The 15,723-nt window shown below is 38.3% G+C and overlaps 1 long non-coding RNA gene across 1 annotated transcript; it reads right to left on the bottom strand.

The window, feature by feature from the left end:
* Positions 1 to 9,409: 9,409 nt before the first annotated feature.
* On the bottom strand, positions 9,410 to 13,889 carry LOC107768246 (uncharacterized). The gene is made up of 3 exons (XR_001644118.2): positions 10,578 to 13,889; positions 10,135 to 10,496; positions 9,410 to 10,002 (listed from the first exon to the last, which is right to left on the bottom strand). It is a non-coding gene; the product is annotated as an uncharacterized LOC107768246 (long non-coding RNA).
* Between the last annotated feature and the right edge of the window lie 1,834 nt (positions 13,890 to 15,723).

Here is a 15,723-nt window from a genome sequence, read left to right as displayed (position 1 = left end):
AACTGCGCACGTAAATTGAGGAGAGATAAAATGAGGTTTTTAAGGCCTCAGAATACGGAATCAAGTTCTAAAACATAAGATGACCATTTGGGTCATCACACTAGCTTTGTAAACTCTAAATCTTAGAAGCTCATGGTTTGTGCTACCAATCCTTGGAAAATTCTTTGTATATAAGTAGTTGTATTATCATTCTTTTCTTATTAATCCTCATTAAGTTGGAATGTTGTTAGCTGGCTTACTTAGCGGGTTGGGTTAGGTGCCATCACGACTAGTTGGATTTTGGATCGTGACAAGTTGGTATCAGAGCTCTAAGTTCATAGGTTCTATGAGTCATGAGCAAGTGTTTAGCAGAGTTTTATGGATCAGTTTGATGATGTCCACGCCTATCTTCGAGAGACTACAGGGCATTTAGGATAAACTTCCCATCTTTTTTTCCTTATCGTGTGATATTGATTCAGCTTGAAGCGTAACTCTTTGAATTCCTTCCACGTATTCGTATGCGCATGTGAGCCCTCAGTATTGGTTATGCATCGATGGGTGATTCCATAGATGAGGTGCGAGATGTCATTTCTGTGTGCTGATGATTGTCTAGTCTGGAAGACTTGAGCTGGGTTTTAGCTGTAGCTTGAGCACGAGGATTTCGGTTGCGTGATCATGTTCTTTTCGACTTATATGTCCGGTAGTATCCCTATGAGTGAAATTTGTGGCTTAATTAGCGGTTGAATGGCTATATGATGAGTATAATGTGACTACAGGATGTGTTAAGATGGATTGAATGTGACTAGAAGAGTTTTCTTGAGATGTAATAGGACTATTGGGTGCATGATTTTTGTCTTGATATGACGTATAGTCTCGAGTCATGAGTGTGTTGAAGGATCTTTCATGTTGTTTAATTATGGAATGAATTAGGTTCGCATGCCTTGTTAGTGATTTCGGACCCAGAAAGATTAAGTGATTGCATAGTAGTGGTGGCTGTGAAAGGGTATAAAAAGATGTCAGTATGGGGGCTAAGCAGGTGGGTTATAACCTATGCGATAATCTACGGAGATGTGATTTTTACGATGTTTTGTGGAGGCTTTATTTTCTACAGTGGGTTGTACATGTGCGATTTGAGTATGGATCAGTTGTAATAGTTGACCTGATCGTCACGACAATGAATGTGAGGTTTACAGATAATTTGAGGCATTAGAGGATTTATGTTGCATGAGCTTATGAAGGATTTAGTTGAATCTCACAGTGGTATTATGGTGGTAAGGGTGTATGGTTATTGTAAGTTATCAGATGTTTTATTCCATGGCTTTGAGCCAAGTAGAGGAGTCTGCTATCGACGAGTTGATTGCACTGTTATGTGTTGTATCGGTTTCGGCTTGAGGTATACTTGTGAATCAGTTATAACTTGTAGAGGTTGAGATCGCGGATGACTCGAGTAAGAGGATATTTAGATACAGGTTGTATTACACTCTATAAGTATATGAGAATCATGGAATGATTGAGTGGTGATTCATGAAGGATGTAGTGTGCATAGAGTTGGAATTTGCTTGGTTGCATCAAGGTGGGGTTACTTCCTTGGGTGTTGTTGTGCTAATGGGGCACAAGTCGTTCGGCCCACTTGGGTGGTGCAATTGAGATTTAAGCAGAGTGGATGGCTCTCAAGAAGGTTCTAATGGATTCAAGATTTATATGTGGCAATTGAGAATTTTTCGGACTTGTATATGGCTAGAATCTGAGATTTGCATCAGATGGTGTTGGGACTTACGGTATTTCTATATCATTATGGATTCTATATTTCAGTATTAGGAAGGTAAAGGAAATAGTTTTGGGTTCACATAAGGTCCCTTCAGAGTGGGTGTCTCGATTGTGGTACTTAGGGGGTGCTTAAGAAGAAATACATTAGCTTACGGGCCTTAGGGCGGTGTGGTTTTATGCTAGGATCTCTTGTGTGGTGAGCTTTGTGTAAGAATCATGGTGTTTCGACAAGGAGATGTGTCAACTTGAGGGTAATTCAGAGGAACTCGGAGAATTAGGACAACTTGGTAATAGGTTGGATCAGCATGGTAATGGATATGATCTGCTCTTTGGGTACTTATGATGTAGTGAGTTTCTACGGGTTCTTTGTGGCAATAATCTTGGGCGTTGGTGACCTGCATGGCTTGGTTGAGTTAGAGGGATTCAGTTCTGATAGCTTGGTTATGTGCAAATGAATTCTAAAGAGTTATCGATGATTTCTACCATGGTTTGAGACGGATATTTCCTGTCGGCATGAGGAGCATGTTGAGTATTGTGATTTTCTACTGGATGGGATCAAATGAAAGGTTTCTGGCTGATCGGATATGTATTATACTTGTGACTCTGAGTTGATTATGAGATCCTCTTACTTTTCATATGATGACATGATAGATGTGGTGTGTTGTGTGGGATTGATATTTGCATGTGTAAGGTCACGATTCAATTTTGAAGGGACGATCATGAATTTTTAGATAATATGGATGGTTTTAGATATATAGATGAATGCTATTACTACTTGGTATTTCATGAGATGGGTGCGCATTTCAGAAGGCGCATTGTGTTTTGACCTACGGATGCTTCATTGGTATTGCGGTACTTGCCTAGTTGATCGACTGCTAATATTTAGATTTTTCTATGTGGCACAAAAGGATTATAGAAGTATTCCTCATAGGATGATAGTTATGAGAGATGTATTAGACATATGGGCGGTAGAGTTAGGATAAGATATGGTGATTCGTGTGCTCTATGGATTTGGAGACTGGGAGTTCTTAGAATCAGATTATTTCGTGGTTGTGGACGGTGAAGTTGTGGCCAAATCTAGCCTGATGATGGTATGTGTTATGGTTAGGTCATTGTAGGCTTTTCAGATGGTTATTTATCTAATTGTGGATGACCAGGGTTGATTTGGCACCCATTGGTAGGCTCAATGAGGATGTGTATTCTACACTAGGTCGAATTGGTTGACTCCGTACTGCTATGGTTGAGGGAAGTTCTATTAGGTTAAAGCTGAGCTTATTTGTGTTCTGATATGTTCTATGAGTTACTCTCTTCTATACGATGAGGGGTTGTGATCTGTTGGTTATATGCACACGTGGTGCGGTTCTATTTAGGCCTTATAGCGGAATTTGAGTGAGATGGGCATTTGGGTGTTGAATGATTAATTCCGCATTGGTTATGTTCTCTCGGGTTTGTGTGGCATTGTGTAATTTGCTTCTCCATGGTTATGGTTATGCACCTTGGTTACTTGATGTCGAATTGCGCGTGGTTATTGATTTTGTGCAAGGTGTCTCAAGGTATTTCATATGGGCCATTGTTTGGATAGGGTCATGCATTGTAGTAGAGTTATGTTGAGATACAGTCCTTTGTGTTAGGTTCATGTGTTATGGTTCTACGATGTGTGATGGGTTCCTAGCATTGCATTATGGTGGTACTTGTTGAGCTTGCGGGTCGGTTCACTCAGTTGCGTCATTTTCTATTTTTAGGTTTATTGAGTTATTGTGTATTGGTGCACGGATTGCACAGTTTATGGCTCTAGGTCGTATTGGTGTTGCATGTCAATAGAATGGTTCTGTTTGATGAGGTGAGGTCATTGGACCTAGAATGAGTGCTACCGGATCTGATTGCAGTATATTTAGAAGGATAATATCAGAAGTTGGCTTAAATGTTGGTTATAGTTCTAGTTGAAGGAGGGGGAGTTCCATGAATTGTTGATTTGATAAGTGATCACAAGTTTATGCATCTTTCTTCATCATCGGCAATATACAAAGGTTCAAAATAAGATTTTAGTTTATATGAGGTTTGTTACCGGTGTCGAGTTGTTTATCGAGCAGCCATTGCGGTTGGAAGTTATTGCTATGAGTATTTAAGTTATGTGGTATATCATGTGATTGTGTTTCAGGTTATGGTTATGGCTTTGTGCAACTTGTTCATACTTAGACAGTGTGTAGATGTGAGATGCTGGTCTTATAGGAAATTCCGGATATTGGAAATTGGATTCTAAGCTTACGGGCTAAGGTTGAATTAAGGATTTTCAGTTATGTTGTGTCGTCAGGCTTATATGGATTAGGGTGACATGGGATCATCCCCGGGTATGTGCATGGTAAGTTTACACGGCGGATTGACGGCTTTGGAACAACTCTTGGCACGGCCAAGGATGAACATATGTTTAAGTGGGGGAGGAAGTAACGACCCGACCGATCGTTTGGAGCATTTGCACTTTGCTTGGTATTTTGAGGGCATGAGTAGCTCCGTATGATGTATTATGTATTATGTGAGTCGTCGGTTTTGGCTTTCAGGTTGTTCGGAATCGATTGGAAGAATGAATTTCATAGTTTAAGCCTTAAGTTGGAAGAGTTGACCAAGTTTGACATTTTAGCATTTGACCCCGGATTGGAGTTTTGATGGTTACATTAGGTCTGGATGGTGATTTTGGATACTTCTAGAAGGATTCGGCACTAAATGGTGAAAGTTAGAAATTTGAAGATTTGGAAAATTCATAAGTTTGACCGAAAGTTGACTTTGAGGATATCAGATTCGGATTGTGGTTCCGGGAAGTGGAATAGCTTCGTTATGTCATGTGAGACTTGTGTGCAAAATTTGGGTTCATTCCAGGTTGATTTGATATGTTTCGGCCTGAGTTTTAGAAATTGGAAGTTTAAAGTTCTTTAAATTTGAATTGATGTGTGATTCATCGTTTCGATGTTGTTATGCATGATTTGAGGCATCGACTAGGTCCATGTTATGTTATGGGACTTATTGGTATATTTGGATGGGGTCCCGAGGGGCTCAAGTGAGTTTTGGATGAGGTTCGGACCATTTTGTCGCATGTTGCATTTGGTTAAGGCTACTGGTTCTGGTGTGGCCGCATCTGTGGAGGATTGGTCGCAGAAGCAACTCCGCAAATGCGGGGTCTTCTCCGTCGAAGCGAACAAGGACAACTGGGCGTGAGAGTCGCAGGTGGGGGTGCATGGGCGCATCTGCGCGACCGTAGATGTAGTTCAAGTGTGCAGAAGCGCGATCGTAGAAGTGGGTAGGAGGCCGCGGAAGCGATGGTTGCTGGTTCAAGGGTTCTTCGCAATAGCGAAATAGTTACCGCATAAGCGGGGGTCACAGATGCGGCAGTATGATTACAAATGTGAAATTACTGGGCAGATTCTATATATTTCGAGGATTTGGTTCTTTTATCATATTTTGAGATTGGGGGCTCGGACTGAGACGATTTTTGAACCAATTCTCACCATATGAATTGGAGTAATTGTTCTCTACTTGGTTTTGATTTTATTTCATGGATCTATTTTCATTTTTGGCAATTAGTTGATGAATTTTAAAGAGGAATTGGGGAGTTTTGCCTAAAGTTTCATAAAGCGAGTTTTTGAGTTTTGAACACCGATTTGGAGTCAGATATGATTGGGTTGAATGGGTTGTTGGAGTTTTTGAGTTTAGTATGGTTGGACTCGTAATTGAATGGGTTGTTGGATTTTATAAGTTTCATTAGGTTCCGAGGCGCAGTCCTGGGTTTAGCGTTTTGGTCGATTTTGGGCTTTCGATTGAGGATTTGACCTTTATCATTTGGAATTGTTTCTTTAGGCTTTATTTAATGTTCTTGAGTTACTTTTGGTTAGTTTCGAGCCATTCAGAGGTCGGTACGCGTGGGATGGAATTCTTGGAGTATCGTTCGGCTTGCTCAACATTGGATTTTTCTTGTTCAAGGTAAGTAATACTTCTAAACTTGGTGATGGAGGTATGAAACCCTGAATCACGTGTTATATGTTTGATGTTGAGGTGAAGGCGTATGGGCGTGCATCGTAGTAACTGTGATTTAGTCGATTCCTTGGAACTGTGTAGCTATCTTATCTAAACATTTTGTTGTACTCTATGTGTTAGAGCAATTCAGCTATGATCCATGTTAGAAACCATGTCTAGGCTACATGCTTATCCTGTTGGGACCCACAGGTCATTTCTACCGTTGAGTTATCTACTTACATTGCAATTACATACTTAGTCATACACATTCATATGCATATCATATCTTAGTCTCGGCTACTATTTTTGGATACATCACATCATTATTGTTGGGCCGATTTCGTGACATTGTGTGCCCGGGAGACTGGAGAGATTGATGACTGAGCGAGGCCGAGGTCCTGATTGTGAGAATATTTATTTATGATGGGAGCGGGCTGCATGGTGATAAGTGGTGATTTTACTACTCATTCTAGTCTCTTTTCTTTAGATTTTGCGTCCTTTAATTATAATATGAGATCGTTTATGGTGTGTATTGTTAGATTTTAAGGTAAATGATTCCACGAAATTATTTGAATTAATTGAAGTGGAATTGAGCAAAAGAAAGTGGAAACAATCAAAACTCTTTAATGATTCCGCATCTGCGGAACACTGGTCGCTTTTGCGACCTCACATTTGCGTGGAAATGGTCTGTATTTGCTGAATTGAGCTACCTTCCCTTGGATTGCATCTGCAAGAGAAGAACCGCTTCTGGGGAGGTGCATCTGCGCGTGTATGCCCGCTTCAGCAGAGACAGTGTTTCTCATAATGGGCCGCTTTTGCGTGAGGCTATCCGCATCTGCGGAGCCAAACCTGCGAGGATCCTTCTGCAGGTGCGGTCAATGAGCTTCAGACCTGGGCAGACTTGGAAATTCACATCTCCTCAACTCCAAACCCGGAAATACACGATCTAGCAGATCTTTGGCAGATCTTTGGCTTATTTTCAGTCCTTAGACTAGAGAGAAACGAGTTTTGAAGCTAGGGTTCTTGCACACACATTTGGGTCTTGAAGATTTGAAGCTTTTGGTTTAGAATTTCTTACCCATTTATGTTCATTTCTACATTTCCTTGCTTTGAATTGTATATCTAACGGTGTAGTATTTTATCCAATACTTGAATGTTGTTTATGGAAATATTCATATTTAAAGTGTGGATTAAATATCTTGTTGTGCTTATGTATTGAACGATTTTTATTTATTATGAAATGAGTTATTGTTTCTTTAATTATTCATGTTCTTTAATATTTCCAAAGGGATTATCTAACTTTAGGACTCGCCCATTAACTTCGAATTAATTTTGGGAAAGATTATTTAGGGTTGGAAAAGATTAATTAACAAGAACTTGAGGCTTTAACCCTCATTTTATAGATTCTACCTAGGGATAGGATTGAACTACTTGTAGCCATATTTGGGTGTACTTAATCTCTTAATTGTTTTAGGGATAATTCAATTAGGAAGTCTTGTTAGTCTTTAGAAGAAGCTAATATATAATTATTACCCGAGGCTAATTAACATAAACTCGCTCATATTTATAAGATCGTGAAATACATTGGATCGTTACTTGAGTGTAATTCCACATGTATCCATACTTGTAGCCATTGATCATTTTACTTATTTTCTAGCTTAGTTTGCATTTTCGCATTTAGTTATAAATATTTTCTCAAAAATTATTCTAAGTGTTTGGCATTGCATAACAAGTGATAATTCTCTTACATGCCTAATCGCCTACATATTGTTCTCTATGGGATTCGACCTCGACTCATAGTTGGGTAAATTATATTGCATGCAACCGTGTCCATTTACTTTTTTAGTAGTGGATTTGGACGTCATCAAAATAGCAGATGTTATTGATTTATGCCATGATTGGCTTATTATAGCGCTTGGGCTGAAGGAGCCCCTTCGGAGTCTGTACATAACCCCAGTGAGCGCAGGAACCTACTGAGTGCAAGTGTGAGTGTCGAGTGATTGGGAGGACTGAGTGATTGGGAGGATTGAGTGACTGGGAGAACTGAGTGAATTGATACTATGAGAGTATGCATATGGTTTTATCACTGAGTTGCATTGCATTCAATATGCACACTTGACATGTAGGCATAAAGATGTATTTTCCTTATGCCATTTTAAAACGAAACATTTATTTGTTGAAAGCTTTTGGGAAAAATCACATTTTTACAAACTTACTCATATTTTGGTGATTTCGATAAAATATTTCGGTATTCACTTATATACTTAAAAAGTATGCCTAATTTCCGGAACTATGAAAGAGTTGAGCATTTTATTTCTGAGTTACTTCTCTTAGCATTACTATTATGTTATGAATTTTTGTTGGCTATTGGTGTTGAACTCCGACCTTTGTTCCAGTTCGTCACTACTTTCAACCTAAGGATAAGTTTGTTACTTATTGAGTACATGGGGTCGGTTGTACTCATACTACACTTCTGCACCTTGCGTGCATATGTTCGATGTTGATGTTACTGTGTATGATGGTAGCTGGATTTGAAGATGTACCTGCATTCTAGTTACAACTGCATCTTGTTCGTGGTAGCTCTAGACTTATGAAAATTTGTTTATGTACATTCAGTCAGATGATGTATTTATTTCATACTAGCTTTGTAAGCTCTAAATCTTAGAAGCTCATGGTTTGTACTACAAATCCTTGGGAAATTCTTTGTATATAAGTAGTTGTATTATTATTCTTTTCTTATTAATCCTCATTAAGTTGGAATCTTGTTAGTTGGCTTACCTAGCAGGTTGGGTTAGGTTCCATCATGACTAGTTGGAATTTGGGCCGTGACACAAGAAGAACATTACCGTTAATTGAGTAGCAAACATACATTGTTTCAAGGTTTAATCCCAACAAAACATTGCTATTAGACAAGTAAATGTGTGATTCAAAAACCTGTACCACTGTCACAACACTACTTGTCTAAAAATCTGGAACATGAACAAACATCATTTAGTCGAATAGTCATGCAAACAAAAAAGGATTTAAGTGTATATTACATTCATCATTTCTTGTACCCTACTCCTCCTTGCCCCTCCCCTTTCCTCTTCTAGCTTTAAGTTTACCAATCTTTCTCTCTTTCACACCCAATAGTTGAGCTGCTGTCATTACCTTTCGCTTCCAGGTAGTTCTCTTTGGGGAGTATGGCAGTTTTGTTGTTTGTGAGCTACCAGTGTGATCCCCTGTGAATTGTATCTTCCTAGACCCAGAATTTTGTTGATTCTTATGCTGAAGTCTAGTCTTAATATCAGAGACAACCTTAGGCCTCAAAACAGGGTCAGCATCTGCGCCAAAGTGAGCTTGAATAATTCTTCTTCTAGTCTAAATATTGTGACTTAGCATTTGAGTTGCCTGGGTGTACTAATTGTATTGCTGACTTGGCATCTGAGTGTATTGACTGTATTGCTGACTTGGCATTTAAGTGTACTAACTAGAGTGTTGACTGGACAGCTGACTTGGTTGGCTAGCCTGACTTTGCATTTGTTGGTCTTATACTTTAAAACCAGGATTAGGGACCATGAAAAATTCTAATTCTTAGTCTTGAGTTGTCTCAGTATGGTCTTACACATTCTTGGATTGTAAGTATAAAAAGTATATTGTAAGTATAAAAAACAGATTGTAAGTATAAAAAGCATATTGTAAGTATACCTTATTGGCTAATAGACATCTTCTTTTATTATGGTTTGACTTGCTACAAAACCACAAGTCTTTTGAAGACCGTTCCTAGAAGTTGACAATTCTCCTTGCCTTTTTCTAGCTTCATTCTTCTCTCTTGACCTTTTCACTTTAGGTCTACCAACCATCTTTGTTAATGATGGTGATTCCATGGCCTGGTTTGGCTAAACTTTACAGAATATTTTACCACTAACAGGTTGCAGTTTGTGCTGATACACCAACTGCCTAGCTTGTTTGGAATGCCACTAGGTTGGGTCGAGTTTCTTATAATTGAATGCCTTGATAGCATAAGCACTAGGGATTCCAAACAAGTTCCACAGTCTGCATGTGCACCTTTGTTGCTCCAGAATCACCATGTGCCTGTCTTCACCTTCACTTATTTCAAAACCCCTATCTCCATTGAAATTTTCCTTGCACTTTGAAGCCATCTCTCTGTAATCATTGTACAACTCCATTGCATATGGGTTATATTCATCTCTCCAACTGCTAACTTCATCTGCTCTATCCTTTAGGTGATTCATCACCTTCAATTATCAACCACTAAACAAGAAGTTAGTCAACAATAGACTATTTAACAAGCAGTTGTTAATCCTTCACTCTTATATCAGTTAGATAAATTAACAAGCAGTTAGTTAATAGTAGACAAATCAACAAATTAACAGTAGACCTCACCTTTACTCTTATATCCTCAAGCATTTTCACAATTGGCTTATGTCTAGCTTCAAGAATCCAAGAGTTGAAAAACTCTATAAAGTTATTGTCCACCATTGGGTTCTTATATTGGGTATTATAGTAAGCTCTACACCAGTTTACTGGAGGATATTTCATCAAGTCTCTGACAGCATCCTCAAATACTTCACCTAACTGTTTCAACATATCATTAAATTCTTCCTCATATGTGCTCCAAGAACACCACCATATTAATTTTTTCATCTCATCAGTCTTCCAATCCTTACTCCAGTTTATTTCAATATGCCTTGCACAATATCTGTGATATGATTATGGACATTCATTCCTTATAGCTCTAATAGACCCTACACATGAAGAAATATTACATTAACAAACTAAATAACATAATCTTGAAGAAAACAAATTCTGAGCATATGGTAACATACCTTCTGTATATCTGACATGAATGTATACCCTTCACCATCTTTAAAGTTCAAAGAAGCCTTCAAGTTCTCCATGAACGACTGCTATGTTATTTTTGTTTCCTTATCCACCACAACCAGAGCTAGTGGATACATATACTAGCTAGAATCTTGAGCAATAGCAATTAACAATATCCCTTGGTATTTGCCTTTTAAAAATGATCAATCTAGACCTATAAAAGGTCTGAAACCTGCTTTGAATCCACTCTTGAGGGACTGGAAGCAGATATACATCCTCCAAAATCTTTTCTTACCTTCCTCCATTGCATCCTTGGATATCTGTATCACCACATCAGCACCAGGGTTGGTTCTCTCAACTTTTGAGCATATGCCTCCAACTTGTTGTACTCATCTAAGTAACTACCCTTCAATTTCTCTAAAATCATTCTCTTCGCCCTTTTTAACTTTGAATCATTCACATTCAAACTAAATCTATCCTTTAAATCAACCTTCATCTCTTTAACTTTAAACTTAGGATTATTTTGAATCTTTCTATTAAAATAATGTTTTAAAGTAGCAGGAATAGCTCTTCTGTTCTCAAGAACTTCACAATTATATTCATGCCTCCAAGTTTTTATCTTTACCCATTGATCTCTGTCATACTTAGAAATAAGACATTTAAAGGGACACCCAGTCTGACACTTGTATCTAAGTCTTCTCCTATCACTCTTATCTACCTGAAGGCCCATCTTATTAGAAACCACATAAAAACCAATAACCTCCTTAGCTTCAACAAGATCTTTGAATGTCATACCTTTTTCCAATATTTTATACCTATCAAGTTGGTCAGTTACCTCAAACTTCTCCTGCCTCCTAAATAAACCTAGGGCATCACTATCATAATCATTATCAACACTTTCAATATCTGTATCATCTCCACTACTATTACAGTCAGTAGCTACTACAACAAGTACACTATTTGTATCAGTTTGCTGAGTAAATACATGAATATTTAGAGCATCATCTAGAAGGTCAACACCAAATAAATGTACATCAGTGAAACTATTATTAATTAAGGCTTGAAGCTTCCTAATCCCTTCATCCTCATCCAACAAAAATATTTCCCAGATGTGTCAATAAATAGTAACTGTTGTACCTCAACAAATTCTATTACTTCACTGTATTCTTTACACAAATCAATATAAGAGAGGTGGTCTACTTCATAACCATTCAACAGGTTCACGTCTTTCTTAGTATAAGATAGTGTAGGTTCCAATACCCACTCACCCCATAATTAAAATATAAGTTCACTTTATCCACCATCCTTCAGATAAAATCACATGAAACAATAATAAAAAAAACAAAATGGGACCACATCAGCAATATTAAAAGCTTAAACAATAAATATATAACGGATGATATGAAACCGCAACCATCTGTCACACCTCCTTTTTACCTACACCCCTCGGAAAGGAGTGTATAAGGGAGTTTTTTCCAACTTAAAGTGACGATCGAAATGAGATTATTTATTTATTAAAAATTAAGAGTCGTCACTTGGGAGATTTATGGTGTCCCAAGTCACCGGTTTAAAATCCCGAATCGAGGAAAGGTTGACTCTGTATTACAGTCCGCGAACACAGAAATCCGGGTAAGGAATTCTATTAACCCGGGAGAAGGTGTTAAGCATTCCCGAGTTCCATGGTTCTAGAACGGTCGCTCAACTGTTATATTTGGCCTATTTATCTGATTTTAAACACTTTTAAACCTATGTGCATTTTTAAAAACTTTAACCACTTTTAGTCATTTTTAGAAATATTGCAACGCTGTTAAAACACGTCTTGAACCACGTCACATAAATGAACCCGCAGTATTTGACATATTTTAACATTGTTGAAATTTAGATTTGGGTCACATAAATGCGCACCTGAATTTAGGAAGGTAATGTTATTAAATGACGCACCTAAAGTAACTATGCGTTAGCAACTTTGCGAGGGCCATGGAAATTTGCTAAATGGCATGCCTCGAATTCTAAGGATCAATACAATATTAATTAAATGAGAGCCATGCAATTGAGGTTTCATTTGGCATGGCGCGCCTCAAATTATTTCAAAAGATTGCACTCAACTGAAAACAAAACTACGGATGTTCATAATTTCCTAAGTATGCTCCTAACGACCGAATAATTAAAAGAGAAGCAACACAAAATTAACAGAATCTTTCTTGAGCACCAATTCCCCTTCATTATTAACGAAAGACCCATACCCAATTTTAAACCAACCACCCCCATGGCCCAAATTCAACTCTTTTACTGACATGACATTAAATTGATGTTCAAACTTGAGACCAAATTCGTGGGGTAGTAAACGAGCACGAACAAAACAAGATCAATAATTAACTAGAAGGAATTTGAAATGAAACCAAACAATAGTAGAATAATGAATGTAAAGAAACGGAAACCAATTCGTAAAACTTCGACGCCACACCATCGTGACAATCCAACCTTCTTTCTATCTCAAATATATATATAAACAATTACATCAACACAAGCATAGATGAAGATTAATTTTTGTAATAATGGAATAATACTGGGGTGCAGTAAATCAAATAAAGCAACTTCAATTGAAAACAAAACTTTGTCCTTCAGATACCACAGGCAAGCAAGGATCCATACAAGTCTTTCATTCAACCATAATAGAGGATCGATATAAACTAAAACTGAGAGAGGGGAAGAACCGACCTCTGTATTTCAAAAAACCCGACTTCACTATATGACCGAAAACAAAACCTCAATCGGAAACCGGCAACAACTTCGAACGGAAAACAACCCCGAACTTGAACCTCCCCGCAATTCCGATACTCGATGAACAGTGACGACCTCTAGTCGAATTCAGCTCCAAAGTCATTTTTAACTGAAATTCTTCCTTGAATACCAAGAAACAGAATCGAAAAGTGACAAACAAATACAAAAGTGGAAATTTATATTTATGATTTTTTCTGTCTTTTGTCCGTACTTCTGTCCGTTTCTATTTCTCTATCATATGGGTGTGCGTGTGTGATGGTCAGGCTGGTTTCAGGGGTGAATAGAGGGTTTGGGGTGAGGGATTTTTGGTTTGGTTGTTGATGAAGAAGATCTTAAGGGTTGTTTTAAGTCTGGTCGTTGGGTGGTTTGAAGGCGGAAATTCAGGGGTCAAAATGAAAAGGGTCGTTTGGTTGAATAACGGAACAGAACCGATGGGAAAAGGGGTGTGTTGAGGAAGATGGAATGCCGGCGGGGGGTCTCGATTGAAGGCTGCACTTAGTCTCTGATTTTCAGGCGTCCCTTTTTTTCACTTTTTGATTTTTTTAAGCATTAATTTATAGGTAGAGTCTAGGTTTAAGTGTATTTTTGTGTATTTTGCCCATTAGTCCCTAGGTCTTTTGTGTTAAGTCCTTAGGGTCTTCTTTATTTGTTTTGTTGTTCCAAATAAGAGTCTAGAAGGGTCCCTAGGCTTAATGGACTAATCCGAATTGGGCCAAGAATTGGGTTCTAAAACTCTTAAAATTATGATCCAACACCTTAATTGACTCATTTTAAAGTAAGATAAAAATACTACCCCATGCCAAAGCTAACATGAAACTATTATATATTTTTTATTTTTAAAATTATATAAAGATAAAAATATGGCTCTATTTTTGTATTTTTTGAAAGATACATACTAAAATATTTTTTTATAATTTTCATTTTTCTTGTAATAAAATAAAGTAAAAGAGTAAAAAATAAGTTGAAATAGCTATATTAGGCCTAAATTAAATATTTACGTGCTAAAATGTGAAAAGTCTTGGGGAGGGTCAAAAATCACATGTTTACAGCTGCCCCTCTTTGATTGGAAACGCGAATCGTTTTCGGACAAAGAACGACTAGACAGGTATTTTGACCCGACCCTTATTTAAAGAAACCAAAACTAAAAGAAAAAATGGGAATGTGACCGAGCCCTGGTATTTGAGCTGCCTACATATCATTGGCTATAAAGGAATCAGGCCACGTGTAGTTCAGAGATGAGTGAGATGACGGAGTACCAAGGTGAAGAGCCGATCGAGTTGCTGTTCCGTCGAAGTTCCGGTCCGCGGTTCCTATTATTACATCAAAATCAAATGAAAAAGACTAACTAAACCTGTCAACTACGAGTTACAAGATTCCTATGTATAAGTCTTCTGAAGCTTGATCTTGAGTCTTGAATGGTTCTTCATGCAGACTTTGGATTTGAACCTTGACGCTTGCTAGTTGTAGGTGCTAGCTCGCTCTTCTTCAAATTTTCGGATCAAGAATGGACATGTAGTGCTTATGACCTCGGCCATGTCTTTAGCAGCCCACATCTTTCATAAACTTTTACATTTTGGATTAACTTCTTGCCCTTCTCTTTTTTCTTTATTGTGAATAACTTCTGTTGATCACCTCGGACTGCTGACTCGCATTTTTGCCGCGAGCTTCTTTTGTTGCTGACTTGAATTGCAATCTGAGATACTTTTCCTTTTCTTCAGGTGGACGCCTGATTGTTGAACTCGAACTGTATTCCCTTGCTCTCCAGGTGGGCGCCTGACTGCTGAACTTGAATTGTATTCCCATGCTCTTCAGGCGGGCTCCTAATTGCTAAACTTGAATGTATTCCTTGCTCTTCAGGCTGGCTCCTTACTTCAACAAAATAGACAAAAACAAAGAAAATTTTCTGCCCTCGTTTGGGTATCTGGGCACATATGTAGGTGTAGAACGAATCACATTACCAAATATCAATAAGAACTTGAAAACTAAAACTTGAATTGTACTCCCTTGTTCTCCAGGTGGGCTCCTGATTGCTGACTTGAAACGTATTCCCTACTCTTCAGGTGGGCTCTTGACTGCTGAACTTGAAATGTATTCCCTGCTCTCCAGGTGGGCTCCTGATTACTGAACTTGAAATGTATTCCCTGCTCTCCAGGTGGGCTCCTGACTATTGACTTGAAATGTATTCCCTGCTCTCCAGGAGGGCTCCTGACTGCTGACTTGAAATGTATTCCCTGCTCTCCAGGCGTGCTCCTGACTGCTGACTTAAAATGTATTCCCTGCTCTCCAGGTGAGCTCCTGACTGCTGACTTGAAATGTATTCCCTGCTCTCCAAGCGGGCTCCTGACTGCTGACTTGAAATGTATTCCCTGC

This window comes from Nicotiana tabacum, chromosome 1, assembly GCF_000715075.1.
Source record: "Nicotiana tabacum cultivar K326 chromosome 1, ASM71507v2, whole genome shotgun sequence".
Taxonomy (NCBI): domain Eukaryota; kingdom Viridiplantae; phylum Streptophyta; class Magnoliopsida; order Solanales; family Solanaceae; genus Nicotiana; species Nicotiana tabacum.
The sequence above is the reverse complement of the archived record's forward strand: the minus strand, read 5'-3'. Positions and strand labels throughout refer to the sequence as shown.